A 15,607-nucleotide genomic window follows, 5' to 3' on the forward strand; every position below is an offset into this window, starting at 1 on the left:
TTTAATTTAATTATAACCATCTTTTACTAAGTTTCAAATTGTGCCCACTTTATTATAATCCGATCATCTAATTAAAAGCATTAAATTAATACAAAAAATACAATGTCTGCTGTCATTAATCCCTTTATGCGAATGGATTATTTCAAATGTTTGAAGTATGTTAAGTTTATATTGGTCTATTATTAGTTTATGTGACCACTTTCATTCAGAAGTGTTGAATGAAAATTGAATTTAAATAAACATATCAAATATTTTTGAAATGTTTCTGCCTTAAGCCGTTATAATCTTACAGAAGGCTTAGGAGACAAAATGTTCTTCAACACAAAATGTACAGAATGTACTGCACAAGAACTGAAAGACGTTTAATGAGCGCAGGTTTTTTCTTCATCATCTGATGATTAAAAAGGAATTTCTATGTCCAAACATTTAGGCATAGCTGAGCGAGGATAGTGGAAAATGTTGGTTAATCACAGCAAATGTATTTAATACTTTTCAAGAGCCAAAATATAAAGAGCAAACTTCAATTGAAATGGTTTGCCTCTGGATTCTAGTACACTACAGTACAATACTACAGGGATTCCTCTTATGTAGAGCTGTCTATTTCTTATTGTAGTTTTATTTGCCGAGGCTAAAGATTTTACATTGTTTCATCCACATGCAGCAAAAATGACACATCATAACGAAGTGAGTCTAATACAGTATTTTGTTGTTGCTTAATTGTGTGGTTTATTGCTGATATGGGAATGACAGTACAGATATAGTACTGTTTATTTTGTTATATACAGAAATCCTGCTTCCACTGTGATATATAAGTTGTTTGAAAATTTTTAGATATTATTTTCAGTATATACTGATGATCAGAGAATGCCTCACCCATCTTTATTTCTGTGTTGCAGTGGTAGAGAAATACCAGAAAATACATGATTTTTTCCACGATGAAAAAGGCTATCTACTGAGTCTTCCTCAATCCCACAGAGACCCTGTTCATGTTGCACAACCTAATGTGATGGGATGTATTGTGATACAAGATGGGCTTACTATTTGTTCCAGAAGATGACTTAGACTCATGCTGAGTGCTAAATGGACACGATGAGAGCCAGCTATATCTGGATAGCACGGTTCATATCCACTTTATTTTCTAGCTTTATTAATTTTTAATATTAACACAGGCCAAAACGGCTCCCAGCATTAGAAAGACAAAGAGACCCTCCACCACGAGCATTTCAATTTGATGTCAAGTGAGTCCTGGCCATTCCTCAAAAAATATTTTTAACCTGTGAATTAACACAAGGCGACGAACAATGAACAAAGAGCCCTGGAAGATGTATTAGAAGGACAGCAATGAAATAAATATCATACAGTGAATCAGTGGTCCTCTCTTTTACTCTTTCTGTCTTCTCTGTTCTGTCACCAAAGTGGCATAATAGAGCTTTAGAGATGATTTGTTAATTAGACTGTCTAGACGTTGTTCAACTGCGCTCAGTGCAGCTGGCCAATTGGAAATTGTGGAGAATAAGTGTATGTGACCATTAAAAGCATATCAGGCCCATCTCGTCATGAGTGACAAATCACACCCTGTTGGACTGGAAATCAAAAAGGGGATGAGAGAGAGAGAGGGGTAAAAAAAAAAAAAAAAAAGAGAGACCAAGTGAGCTGCAACCAATAAACCGATATAAACTATATTCACCTCACAGGGCTGGAATAATTGCTGCAGCAAAAAAGCATTTCCATTATTCGTTTGTAGTACAGCCTGCAGTGTCAGGAGGTTTAACTGGTCTGTTTGACAGGACAGCGTGGTAATCACTCATGTACTGATAACCCATTCCAACTGGACCCAGAGTTAAAGGACAGGAACCCGTTTGTGTTCCTCAGTCTGCAAATGGAGCCCATTAGCTGCTGCTAGACATCCAGATGCATGGTCTGAATAATCACCTTGTAAAACCAGCACTGCTTGTCCTTTGTGCCGGCCATGTCCACTATTCTATTTCCATCTTTGCGGGACGAGGAACCAATTTGGGCTCCAGCAGGCCTTGAGACAGTCAGGTAGGCGACGCAGGGAGGCAGGAGCTGAACAGAACGCAACAGCCAGCCATACATATGGATCAGGTCGACAGGCTGAGCATTAATGGCCTCCCTCTGGAATCTAAAACACCGGCACAGGCCAGAGAGGAGCTCCTGGGGGAAATCAGAATACCAGCAGCCATTCAGGTCAGCTTGTACGTGTTCGCTGCGTGTTACAGCTCCATTTCCCCCACCCACCACCCCCCCACCCCTCAGCCCTCACAGCCACACAGACAGAAAGTCTTCGCTGAGGTGATTTATACGCTTGTATTATGTATTGAGTGCAGAACATTGTTGACTGCTTTGTGGAATACAATTGGGTTTCTGTTGAGAGTGATGCGTACAAGGCTGAAATATGGTTTGAATGAGGGGATTGATTATGTGTGAAGATGAAGTGCTGGTGTGAGTTGCTTTTGCATCATTTCTGTGGTGGTATAGTATCTCTGCTTTCTTGAACTGGAAAGAGGCAGGAGAAATATATATATATATAGTGCTTAAATTATTAGTCAAATAATTGATTCAAAAGTAATTATTAAATTACAATATCAAATGCTATGTACTTCTTGATTTTCTGACTGTATTGAGACCACAAAAGATGATTTTCAGACAATGTGGATGCAAGAGACACAATACAATGCATCTACAGTTCTACAAATATAAAGAGCATATGCTGTCTGATATATGCCACAGAGGGCATGAGTTCATATGTTTTAGTTGAGCACACTGACACCATTAATCAAATCTCATGATTTTATTTCCCTTTGTTTTATTTGGCTTTTCTTATTTCTATAGCCAGACCTCCATTTGAGTCTACTTTTATTCTTTTATCTGTCAAAAAAGCAAATAATCCCACATGATAAAATATGTAATATTGCATTGTTACACCACTGACAACCAGCAAAGAAATTAAGAATTTACTGTAGCAGGTTTTTCCTCTGATCATCCTCATCCGAGGCTATACAGTATGTGCTGTCAGGTCACCAGTGTGTGAGTAGGTATGTGTGTGACCTCCATAACCTGGAAGTTTAGATGTTTTTGAGTCCAGGTGTTAAATTATTATTATGTGATAAAGTTTCTTGTGGACAATTTTGTGACAAATCAAACAGCCAAACATGTACTTTGACTATATTTCCAGTAATTTACAGTATAAATTAAGTTAAATGGCAGAAGAAAAAAAACAGGGGTAAACAAGGACATACAGTCTCCCTACCTAACCTAACCTAAATATTGCACAATGCAAGCAAGACAAGTTGCGCTTTGAGTAAGGGACTTTATTGCTTCTCACTCTTGCCAGTGATCTCTCCATCTTGTAAAAACAACAGCATGGTTGCAACCCATTCAGGCTCGTTCTCAGGGGCATTGTGGAAAGTCATTCAAAGACATGCAAGTGCTGAATGACTCAGGAAAATGCTTTAAATATCTTAGACTGATGACACTGTGTATGGCAGAGCAAAAGCGGGTTAAATTACTAAACGTGATATTGGTTTCACTAAGCCTCACTCTAATGAGTAGCAGACTGTCATCGTTTATCATGGAGAACCTTCTCACACCCTCCACAATGTTACTGTGCTGTTCCGCATACGTCAGAGTTGACAGAAGTTGAACCCATTTCCTACCCCATCAAAAGTGGTGGGTGTTTTGTGGTGAACAAAGAAGAAAGAACAAGAATGCTGACAATGTGACTGTCATAAGCAGGACTTGTGACCTTGCTCAAGTGCCATTCCCTCCCACACAACGATCATATCAATACTGCCTATGTCCTCAACACTCAAACTCTGGTAAACTAGGGCTTGTGACAGAGGCAAGACATTGGTCGCTGTACAGTAATGCTGTGTTATCCACCAGAGAAATGATTGTATAACTATGATTGCATTGTTACGCTGAAAAGAACCAGAATCCTCCAAAAGAATGATGTGATAATTTACACTGTATAAAAAAAGGCCTGTAGGACTCTACAAATCCATTTTGCCTGCCTGACAGAGCTAAAAGGAACAAGAATCCTGTCTGTAATGGCATGAAGAGACAATTTCCGGAGTAGCTCTGTTTACAAAGGACACTAGACAGACTTGGTGAGGAGATACAGATCATTCTGCTGCTTCAAGTACATCTGGATTAGACCAGTAAAAATGACTTAAAATATGGATGCAAAAATGTTAATTTGGGTGAAGGAGCTCAGAGTAATATTGCACGAGTCTACAGACCAGAACCGAGCAGAAATTGCTTTCTGACAGCTTCACAGATTGGAGTCTGGTTCCTTTTTTTTGTTTTCTTTTTTTTGTGTGTGGAGTCAGACTAGAAGACAGCAGGTCACATTCGCAAACACTGTCTGAATTACAACAATGGAGAAACATGAAGTAGGTTCTCCATGCTTTGCACCGATAGCTGTGTGTGACTGTGTGTATGTGTGTGTGTGTGTGTGTGAGCACACCCACCACACCTCTTTGACTCAACACATCTCATCATAGACTCCAACTGGTCACCCCTTCTCTCCTCACTCTCCATCCAGCCATCCATTCCCATCATCATGCTTCTTTGCTCTGTCTTTATTGCTGTCCACTGTGTGTGCCTGCCGTAGATGAGGCAAGGATGGGTATGTCTTGACGCGGCAGCAGTAGCAGCAGTAGCAGCAGCAGCAGTAGCAGCCTGTGGAAACAAAGGCAGGGTGATTTATAGCCCCGTACTGAGAGCATAAATCACACCTGCAGCGCCGCGCCTTTAAACGCCCTGCGTCCTGACAGCATTTACCTTTTATAAATGATTGGGCTGAACCTCCCATGGAGCCTGAGACCACAAAGCTCACTCACTCCCCATCTAACTCTTCCTTTGTTTCACCTCTCTCTCTCTCTCTCTCTCTCCCTCCCTCCGTCTCATTTCAATTTTTTCTCCCTATCTGTCTCACTCGTCATTCTGTCTCTTCCTCCCGCATCTCTCTGCTACTGCCTTCCTCCGTCTCTGTCTAAATATCGCCCTCCTCCTTCTTCCACCCTCCAATCCTCCTTCCTCCTATCTGTCCCCACCATGGCCTCTCTTTCTCTTTCTGTTTGCAGGGCATGATGGGATGCTCCCAGTGGCGCCTCACTCTGCGCTCACACAGTGTCTGCGTCTGTAGGGGATATATAGCTAAAGCTGCTTAAAAGACGGCGGCGCCGCCGCCACATCCACGGCCGTTAAGAAAATGAATGTGTCAGTCTTGGTCCTATCTGCCTTCCTCATGACCACTTTTGTGTGTGGCAAATACATAAGGGGTGGGGGGGAGGTTGGGGGAGTTGTGGGATAAACGGCATACACACACACATAATGCCACACCTGTGTATCATGGAGGGAGTGTGAGGCAGGGAGTACACAGCCCCAGCTGCAGGAGTGTGGCTACAGATAAAGGTGACGTCTTGAGGCCATTACTTATCCAGCACAGCGGCAAAGGTTTGCAGATATTATACCTGCTGTCTCCACATAATAGCTCTGGGTTGGGAGCCACACACACACACATTAGGATACACACACGACAGGGTGCACATACACATGCAAACCAAACAAGCACAAACAACACCGTTCACAGACAAGGCCCACACAAATTCAGCGAAGAGAATACACATACTCTCACTGCTAAATCACAAACGTGCGCACGGGCGCGCGGACACACTCTGTGCGATACCTCGCCTCACTGAGTTAAAACAGATGAAAGAGCTGGTAAATGAAATCTGACTCAACAGTTTAAAATGCAGCACTGCAGCGGCGCGGGCATCAGTAGAACAAAACGACAATATTTCTCAAAGCTGCCACAGTAACAAGCAGCAGGAGCATCCAAATAAGGGTTTGTTTTAAGATCTCGCTTTTCTCGGGTACACCGCATGTAGCCTGCTACGGATGTGAGAGAGGGAATGTTTTCTGTGTAGCTTAAAAAATTGATTTGAGTGTCAAACATGCACTATAATTTTCCCTATTTTAGAATAGTGGCAGCGCATTAGGCACTCATTACAAGTCCCAGCAGCAGTGTAAAAATACTGGGGGCAACATGTCAAGTGTGTTCACAAGCATGCCACTCAAATTTATTTTACCAAGGTTGCACCCATCAGACAGCACAAAACATAAGAGAGTGCACAAAGCGAAATGTGGATTCTTTAAAATTCCTATCAGTCCACCTATTAATGAAGTATTAAATGGAACAGGTGCCCGCTGACACGTCCACTACAATAGTTGCTGCTGTTCCAACACACAAGGCATCTTTTTATCCTTTTAACGAAATACTAGTATTAGTTCTTCCACCCAGTTCTTAACCGTAATCAAGTTGAATAAATTACATAAATCATCAGTTTTTCTAGATGCAAATAATGAGCGAATTATCTAAATAAAGTGAAATCACACAGAATATTTTAACACAGATGAACGTATATTTTTAAATGCATATTACTGCATATTTTACAACTAAAGTGGAAATTAAATCAACGACTAACTTCCACCTTGAACAGAAACCATCTCATCATGTCCCTGAAAAAAAAAAAAAAAAAAAATGCACAGTGGATTCATACCATCCATGCATTAGCGCTTCATTTAGTCCCAATTCCATCTGTTAAATCCTTACACACTTGATCTTCTCCCTCTAGCGCGGGGTTCTCATACAGTTCCAACTTTTCATGGCAGCGAATAAAAAAGAGAGACCCGGACAGACAAGATGAATCGAAACCCAGCCAGTCATTTCAGCTCCAGTTTGAATGTGACAGTTGTTCTTTGTATTTGCGTTGGACGGTCTACAGTGGAAACGAGAGATGCCCTGCAAATGTGAGCTATTCTGCTGCCAGGATGCCGGTTGTTCTACTGTAACTGAGCAGGAGCCTGTGTGTGTGCATGTGTGTGTGTGTGTGTGTGTGTGTGTGTGCAGAAAATAAATACCAGCACCCTCACAGCGAATAAAGCTTTGCAGATATCCTCCAGGTCTAAAGAGATTTTTTTTTTCTTTCCTATTTGTAACAGACAATCATAGTATATGTTTATTGAAAGAGGCAATCCTTTATGAATTAGCAAGAACATGCTTAGGGCTTTACGTTGTTGGCAGAAAGAGCTGTTTATTGACTGTTATGTATACTGTTATGATGCTGATCACCAGGGAGGGGGATGAACGACGGCGCCATGTCATGGGAACCAGCTGAAGATTGACAGTTGTGACTTTTTTTCCCCTGGAACATATGAACCAAAAATGACTCATTCGGTAAGTGAGACTAATAATTACGTTTAGTAACAAAGAGGAAAAACAAACTCAGACGTTCTTTTCCTCTGAGAGAAAGCCAAACCCTCCGCTGAGGCTAAGAGGCTAATGTTTGGCTCCTATTAGTATGCCCTCTGTTAGTCTTGCAGAGAGGCCTTGCATGTAGCAGACCTGACCTCCATGTTGAAAAGTACACCTCGACACGGAGCAGGGCGTTCACTCCCCTGAACCTAACCTTGCCCTGTCTGAGGTAAGGGATCAGTAGAAGCAATGGTCCACTGTATTGCCGAGCTGCACACACACTCCGCCTCCACTGTTTTCTGCCCTGGGTTAATTGGTTTGATTGTTGCCCTAGGCTATGGTGGATTCTGTGGGGGGACTTTAAACCTTGCAGTCGCTAGGGCATATAAAGCATTCAGATGGTATTAATTAACTATTCATAGGAGTCTAACCCCTGCCCGAGGTATGTGTTTACCTCATCTTCATCACCCACAGAAATATCTCCTTTTATAGTTACCAAAGGGTACACCTCTCCACGTTCATGAGTAAACGTTTAACTATTTTAGCTATGCAGTCAAATTAATGTCAACCTGGCCCAGTCTGGTGCAAACATCTGAACAAAATGACATTTTTTTGGCTACGCAAAAAGAAAATATGTTGTTTTGACAGGTGTGTCAGAATGAAAGCTTGACAATTTCACTTTGCCAAACCCTCATAAAATAAAATAAATAAAAAAACACGGGCAGCACAAAACATGAGGAAATGCTGAACGTAGCTTAAAAGGTATGAAAATATATAACCGCTTGATGGTTGAATCTGATACTCCAGCTATCATTTAATGAGATGGTTTGCCTTGAGATTAAAAAATAAAGCTTTTTAAAATGAACACACTGTTTGACCCGTGCCAGTTTTAAGCTTCAGTGTGCTGATTAGATAGAAATACTTCTTCTATCAGGGAGTGACTCTTCTTAAATCACAGGAGTTTCTGGCCAGGCCAGTTTTAGGCTTACTCCTGCATGAGTAAGCCAAGATCTTCAGGGGGGGAATGACTACAGTGAAACCGTACAAGATGATCGCTCCGCCGTGCCATGCGGTGCTGAATTTTAGGGCACGGTAACAGTGAAGACGTCAGGTCATCTTAACCTCAACCTGTGCCATCAGGCTGAGATCTCACAGCTCTATGAGCAGGAAGCTCATAGAGCTTCTCAGCTCATAAGCAGCAGGAGAAATTGAAGAATTAGTCAAGGCTCGTAACTAAACTTTGTAATGAGCGTTCACTGATGCCTGTATATACAATCATATCCACTCTTACACACACATGCACAGCACTGCTGCAATAAGCACAATATTTGTATGATAACGTTGGCTGTTTACAATGAGTTTAGTCTCTCCTCCTCCTCCTCCTCCTCCTCCTTCTCCTCCTCCTCCTCCTCTCAAGCTGCACCTGCTGAAGTCTCCAGCCCTCCACTATAGCTGGTATACATTATGTGGCTCAACATCACAGGTAAAGATATATATAAATAAATATAAACACTGGCTCTGGAACATGTTTTCTCCCTCCCTCCCTCCCACCCACCCATCCCTCCCCATCCCTCCTCTCCCCTACACTGAGAAGTAATGAGGGGCTACCTGTAATTACAAGCAGCTGCTGTCTTCCCTGACGAACGCTAATTGCCAATAATGATTTTGGAGAGCTGTAAAAATTCACCGGCTGACGCTCTCTCCCTCTCTCTCTCTCTCTGCCTTTACAAACCACAGACAGAAAGGGAGAGAGAGAGAGAGAGAGAGAGAGAGAGGAAGATACAATTAAAGGAAAGAAGACAAGAGAGAGCAAGAGAGAGCAAGAGAGAGAGGGAGAGAAGAGTTGGTGGGTTTATTTTCTCCCTGCCTGTGTCACAGTCGGGAGTGCAGTTAGCTAATTTCTGTTGCTGACATATCAGAACCCTCAGTCGCCTGTTTGCCATCTCTCTCCCTCTCTTCCTTTCTCACCTGTTTGCCATCTCCTTCACGGGCTGATAACAGCTTTATTAGAGCTATAATGTGCAGGTGGAAGTTTAAAGGTCCCGTATGAGCACAGCGAGGAAACAGAGGGGAGTGTAGACGGGAAAGGCTTGGGTGAATGGGTGAGGCGCCTAATAAGCCACATGCATAATTAAAAGACAACGATGCCACTAATTAATGAATGCTTGTGTTTGGCTGCGCGTTGTAATGGAGACGGCGTCAGCGTGTGAGAGTCTGTCAGAGGGAAATTGAATTAGCCCCAAAATAAAGGGAGACTGGCGGAAGGTAGCGGACTGATGCATCTCAGTACAGCATTCAGCATCATGTGAGTTGCTGTTTCAGCTCCTAATAACTCTTTTAATTTTGTCATATTCTGATTTTATTCCGAGTAAATCTGTCCAAATCATCCAGCTCTCATAGATTTCTATGCAGCATAAAAGCCTGCAAATGTCATAATGACTTTTGAATTTGCTTTGAAGTGTCCCACTTTTGATGGTTGAGCAGACTGATCGATCGATTCGCCAAATTCCCATAATGCACCCGGCCATGAATGTGGAGTGCTATTATTGAGACTCAGACCATGCAACATTGATTGTCTCATTTCGAGCCATCTCTGTCTTTCTTCAATCCAATGAAACTGAAAATAGGTAGCTCTCGGTTTGACACACAAAGAAAAAGAAAAAAAAAAAACTGTCTGCGCTTTTCATCTTTATCTGCTCCGGTATTGAGTGTCTTCTCGTGGAAAAGATAAGTATTCAATAACAGAGTGAACAAACAGGTTGATAGGGCTGCATCACTGCATAAAGTCCACACATGAAAGAGTTTGCCGGTCAGTTTTACAGCAGTGAAACCCGCCCACCTCTGAGCTGTTATCAAAGAGATTATAAAGCTGACGAAGAAATCAAGAGTTCCCACCATTCATGAAACACTTAGAGGCCGTCGTCTCAGAGCAATTATCACAGAATATGCAATTAGTGAAGCCCTTTTATCTCATTACCTAAACTATTATTGATGTTTTTAAGTCACTGCACAGAAATGTTTTTGAATGAACCACTAGACTGTTAGAAGTTATACATGATAGAAAATCCTTTCTACAACTAATAATTAAGCAAAGATGGCAAACATTCTCTGGTGTCAGCTTCTTATTTCTGAGGACAGTGAGAGTATTTATTTTTCTAAACTTACATATGATTTCAATTTTCATTGGAACAACAGAGTAACTGGTTACATCTGATTTCATTCAGTTTGATCTGCCATGCTCAGTACTACACTGCATCTTCTAACATCATAATGATACTAACACAATTTATCTCAGTTATAATTACCCATAAAAACCAAAAAGAGATTTGTTTGTTTGAACAACTTACACACACTTACACAAGAGAAATTAAATTAAGTTGTTGTATTTCATTTAATATTATTTCTGATCCGATTGTTTCAGATCATCAGGGTTAAGATTCAGTTCAGATTCACAAAGCTTTCAAATGACCTGCTTGGTTGGCTATAACATTAACATCTAATTTAATAAATGAAACACACTAAATGTTTATTTTTTTGTTGTGATAAGTCGAGAATGAGAAGCACTTTTTTTTTATTTGCGGTTGTGCAATATTATGTTTGATTTCCATTTATTGCTGTTTTTTTTTAAATCAAGATGAAATGTATCATCACTAAAAGTTGGATTATCAAAACTAATAATTTATTCAAAAGGGTGAAAAACAAAAGCGTTTTTCATACCAGTCCAAGTAGCAACTGCAAGATGTGGATGTTCTCTGTAATTTAAATGTGAATTTTAAGTTTAGCTTACTGCGTGGGCTGGACTGAAAATGAAAGGGGCTGCCTTCTGTTAACAAACCTAATCACTGGTAGCTCATCTCTGACACATATTTATTCACTCCCTGCTTTGATCAAGAACTGCTGGTTTTTATGGACATCTGTGGTTGTGTAAGAGACCTTTGAACACCCTGAACTGTGAGAACCTCTCCCAATAAAAAGGTACTTTAACGCTATCTTATCTCAGCTGCCTTGAATAGTTTACATGTTTATTGTTGCACGTTCATTGCTCTGTAATTATTATATGACTTTGAGTTTCTTCTCTGTGGGAAAATTGTCATGGCATGAACTCATATTCATGCCATAATCCACAGAGAGATTTTTATGTCATTTTCAAAAGCAGAATATTACTTTGAGCTTTTGGGAGGCAATAAAACAATATGATATCACGCTGTTTGATTGTCTCATTGCTTTCTTTGTAACGTTGCACAATTCCCAGTGGCTGTATCCAACTTCTTACCTCCTTATTCTCTTTTAAAAGGTAGGCAACCTGAAAAAAGCAGCTTATAATGATTTCATTGTTTGGAGAGCTAAGGCGAGTTCTCCTTCGAATCCACTGATGTCATGACAGTTCTGCATACACTCTCAAAATGCAGTAAAAGGTACAGTCAAATTACTTATTTGGATTTAGTCGCCTTTCACACACCATTACACACGTTCTCAGATTTCAAATTGCATTTATCCACCCAGAGTGACTGTTTGGCTCAGGTTCGGTGAGAGAAAAACAATTTATGAAGTTAACAAATACATCAGAATAGCTGAAAAACACATAAATACATTAAAATATGTAACATTCAAAGTAAATTCCCTTATTCCATACAGTGTGTGGACTTTTATCTGGTGCAAAACTCTTAAAAGGCTGAACCAGTTTAGGCATATTCCCCACAGGCAGCTACTTTGGATTTGAATATGGTGCCTGATATTTGGTATGTAATAAGGGCCCTGCAGCCTTTCCCTCTCAGTGAGTAGTAAGGGCCTGTCTCCCCGATAATACCATGCATGGATAACTGAGTGAGACGCCATCAGATACTGGAAGCAGCGGGCTTAAGGGAAATGAAATTTATTTGGAGGCAAGAGAGTGAGGGCGGCAAGGAAAACGGCGAGGATAATTGAAACGGGGAGCATTCAGTTGGGGAGAGAAATTGAGATGTTGTCACCAAGTCCTCCTTATCATCATCAGGGCCACTGTGCAAAAGCAATTAAAGAGTCAAAAAGAATATCTGGAGTTATGCAGCATCCAAGGGAGCAGAACGCAAGTCAACAAGATGCCCCTGTACACACAAAACACACACACACACACACACATTCTCACACCAAAGAAGAAGAGGATAGGAATGGCAGATCGTAGTTATTTGTTTTTTCTGATATGGAAAATACAATATGAGAAAGAGCTTATTAGAGGCCCATCAGTTATTCAGTCTGGTATGATGTTTTGATGATCATTATTCTCGTCTTTAGCGTGGACACGTCTCAAACACGCGTGTGAAATATTTAAAAATAATACTGTTTTTTTTTTTTTACATGTTTTCATGACAGATATTTGCATTCCTTACATGCACAGCCCACAATGTTTCACAATCCCAATCTTTCACAGTTAAAAATAACAATTGGCTGAATTGAAATATGTACCACATTATGTACAATGATGGCATAAGCCGATGCCAAGTTGCTCTCACTGTGGTACCATATGAGAGACTGCGGGTGCAATTTATTTTTCTTTTTTTTCTTTTTTTTTCCTCTTTTGTTTCGTTTTGGACGAGAATTATGGTATAGAAATAACGTGGCTAAAAACAAAAAATCCTTCCTACTATATAGGAAAGTGTTTCGATTTTTCAAAGATAACGTGTTCAGCTACAGTCCTCTGAGTCGGAAGGCTATTTCGTGATTCACCTTGGCTAAACAAATGATCAAAAATCCAAACAAGCCCTAACAAGCACAGAGAATATTCATTGCTTCTTTTTGCACAGTAACAAAGGGGAGCGATGATGAGGCTTTTACAATCTCACATATTCCCATGTCTGATTTTCATGGATGTTCTGGCATACCTCAATAAGCTAAATCTTGTCATTTCCTTTCTCCAAATTGAATTTCTAAGGGGATTTAAATGGGCCAACTATGAACGATGCCATGGGCGAGAATGCTCAAATTACCAACAATGTGGAGAAAAATGGGTCTGAAAGCAGACAAGAGGCACCGGGGGGGTTTGAAGATGTGGGTAGACTGATGCACTTTCAGAGACAATTCATCAAAAACCTCTTCTTCTTCACCCCCCTCCACGTAAGCCTGAACCACTTCTTTCTCCTTCACACTAGTTAAAACAACCTGTCTGATGATCCCTTCCTGTTACGGCAAAGACCATCTTTCCGTTAGTCCCACGGATTTTTTAAACTTCAACTGAAAAGCCTGATCGGTGAGGACAGCGAGGATCGAGATAGCACTGCTGCACTGCTGAGGAGAAAAGGGGAAAAAAAAGCACAGTAAAAATAAAAGAAAGGGAGAGATTGGGTAAAAAAAAAAAAACGGCGGGATAACAAAGAGAACTGGAACGAGTAGCGACAGACAGACAGAGAGAAAACAAGAACAAGGGAGCGGGTGAGAGGAGAAGAGCAGAGTGGCGGTGGCTCGGTGGGGGGGCCCATAGTAATGAACAGGTGGTGGGGGGAAGAGAAGGTTAAGCCTGTTTCTGTGGGTGTCGCTGGAACCCACCCCGTGCTGTGTGGACAGATGTGTGGACGGGCCGCTATCTAGCTCTCCCTGTCTCTCCCTCCCCTCCTGCCTTGGCCGGTGCTGCCAAAGCCCACTAGCCTGTGCTCAAAAACTCACTCATTTATCCGCCTTTGTTCTTTGTTATTTTTGGACTCGGACGCGGCAGCGAAAAATTGTCTCTCTCCAAGGAGAATCACGTTCCTGTCTCCCCGTCTCGTTAGCTTCTGTCCGTTGTACGATGCACAATAATGTGACATTTGGGAACGCTGTGATGTTTGGTTTTGTTGTTTTTTCCTGACGTGGATTTGGATCTTGTCTGCCTGTGGCATATAGAAAGAAAGATTAGGAGTGTTAGTTGCTTCTGTTTGAAAAGCCAGGTGGCTAAGGGACTCCCAGACAGGTACTATTCTAATGAACACACACGCTTATACTGTTGTTGCTTCAGGCCTGTTGACAACCAGAGAGGAACAGGATGTTGTCACTCAGACCTTCCACTGGGTGTGTGTTATGTTACTCACGAGTGAGTCGTTTGACTGAGGGCTGTGTGTGACAGGTGTTTCCTTGTTTGTCTATCAGACTGGTTTTACATTGTCAGCTCAAAGGCAATGATTTATAATTGATCAATGAGGGACCCCGGTGAAGAGTGTGGAAGTTCAAACTCTCAAGATAATCTAAGTAATCAAACTGTCATTTAGGTCTGAAGGCATTCTGTATTTAAAGAAAAAAAAGAGTAAGAAAAACTGTGGAGAGTGGAAGGGATGTGTGTTTGTGTGTGCCTTTCTAGATGGAAATCACCTGTGTTGGCACAGCAGAGTCTGTATTTTGTCAGTGCATAGAGATCTGGTCTGCACCTGTTGTCAGACACACACATACACGCACACACACACACACCAGATGAAAATCAGTTGACAGCATGGCCAGCTTCATCAGATGTGCCCACTCCTGTTCCGTTCATTAACGTCCAACCGAAGGCGGCTGGCCTGGGGCCTACAGCTAGTCCCACTCGACTAAACAGCACCCCCACAAAGCAAACACAGAGAGAAAGACAGAAAGAGGCAGACATGCAAGCAAAGAGAAAGACGTTCAAACAAAGTGAAGCACAAGAAATTGTGATTATTTAAGAGAATATGTGAATGCAGCTGGAAAAACAAGAGCGTGATAGCGAGAGAAAGATGCACGCAGACAAACCAAAACTAGCGTTTTCCCAAAGATTGGCGAGCGCAGCCAAAGCCTTGGTTTGGAGGTCAGCTGGGAATTTTGGATTGGCGTCGCCTGCGTGACGCCCACGCGCTCTGCCCGTTCTCCCTGGGATGCCAGCGCCACCTGCTTACATTGTGGATGGCAGCTTTGGTGCCCAGCAGGAGGGCTGGATGGACGGACTCACAGACAACATGTTTCAGCTAGTTTGTTTGGAAACCTGCGGCCGCCCAGCCAGAGAGAGGAAAACTTTGGGAGAGAAGGGTGAGAGAAACAGAAACACAGAGAAGGATTTTCAGGAGTTTGCCACATCTCGCTCGGTCTCCCTGTCTGACTGGTAAGACGTGCGACAAACAGTGACCTGAAATGATTGGCAAGTCAGTTACAGAGTGATGGAAATCCAAGTGCCGAGATTTTCTCTTCCAGGAATTGGAATGACAGTGGCATTTAGCCATTTCGACGGGCAGGTTATAATCATACACAACCAACCAATATCTATCTCAAACTAACATCACACCATATGAAACCATCTGACCGTTAAAGGAAACCTGCTACTGCTTTGGCCAGTATACCCACAAACGTTTGAAACCAGTGGGTATAAAAGAAAGA

At 41.7% G+C, this 15,607-nt stretch overlaps 1 long non-coding RNA gene across 1 annotated transcript in view; it reads right to left on the reverse strand.

The window, feature by feature from the left end:
* Positions 1 to 5,046, reverse strand: part of LOC109138783 (uncharacterized) — a 48,276-nt gene extending 43,230 nt beyond the window's left edge. Inside the window, exon 1 of the long non-coding RNA XR_002042024.2 lies at positions 4,499 to 5,046. This is a non-coding gene — a long non-coding RNA (uncharacterized LOC109138783). The remainder of the gene's footprint in view (positions 1 to 4,498) is intronic.
* Between the last annotated feature and the right edge of the window lie 10,561 nt (positions 5,047 to 15,607).

The sequence above is a fragment of the Larimichthys crocea genome, chromosome XXIV (genome assembly GCF_000972845.2).
Source record: "Larimichthys crocea isolate SSNF chromosome XXIV, L_crocea_2.0, whole genome shotgun sequence".
NCBI classification, from domain to species: domain Eukaryota; kingdom Metazoa; phylum Chordata; class Actinopteri; family Sciaenidae; genus Larimichthys; species Larimichthys crocea.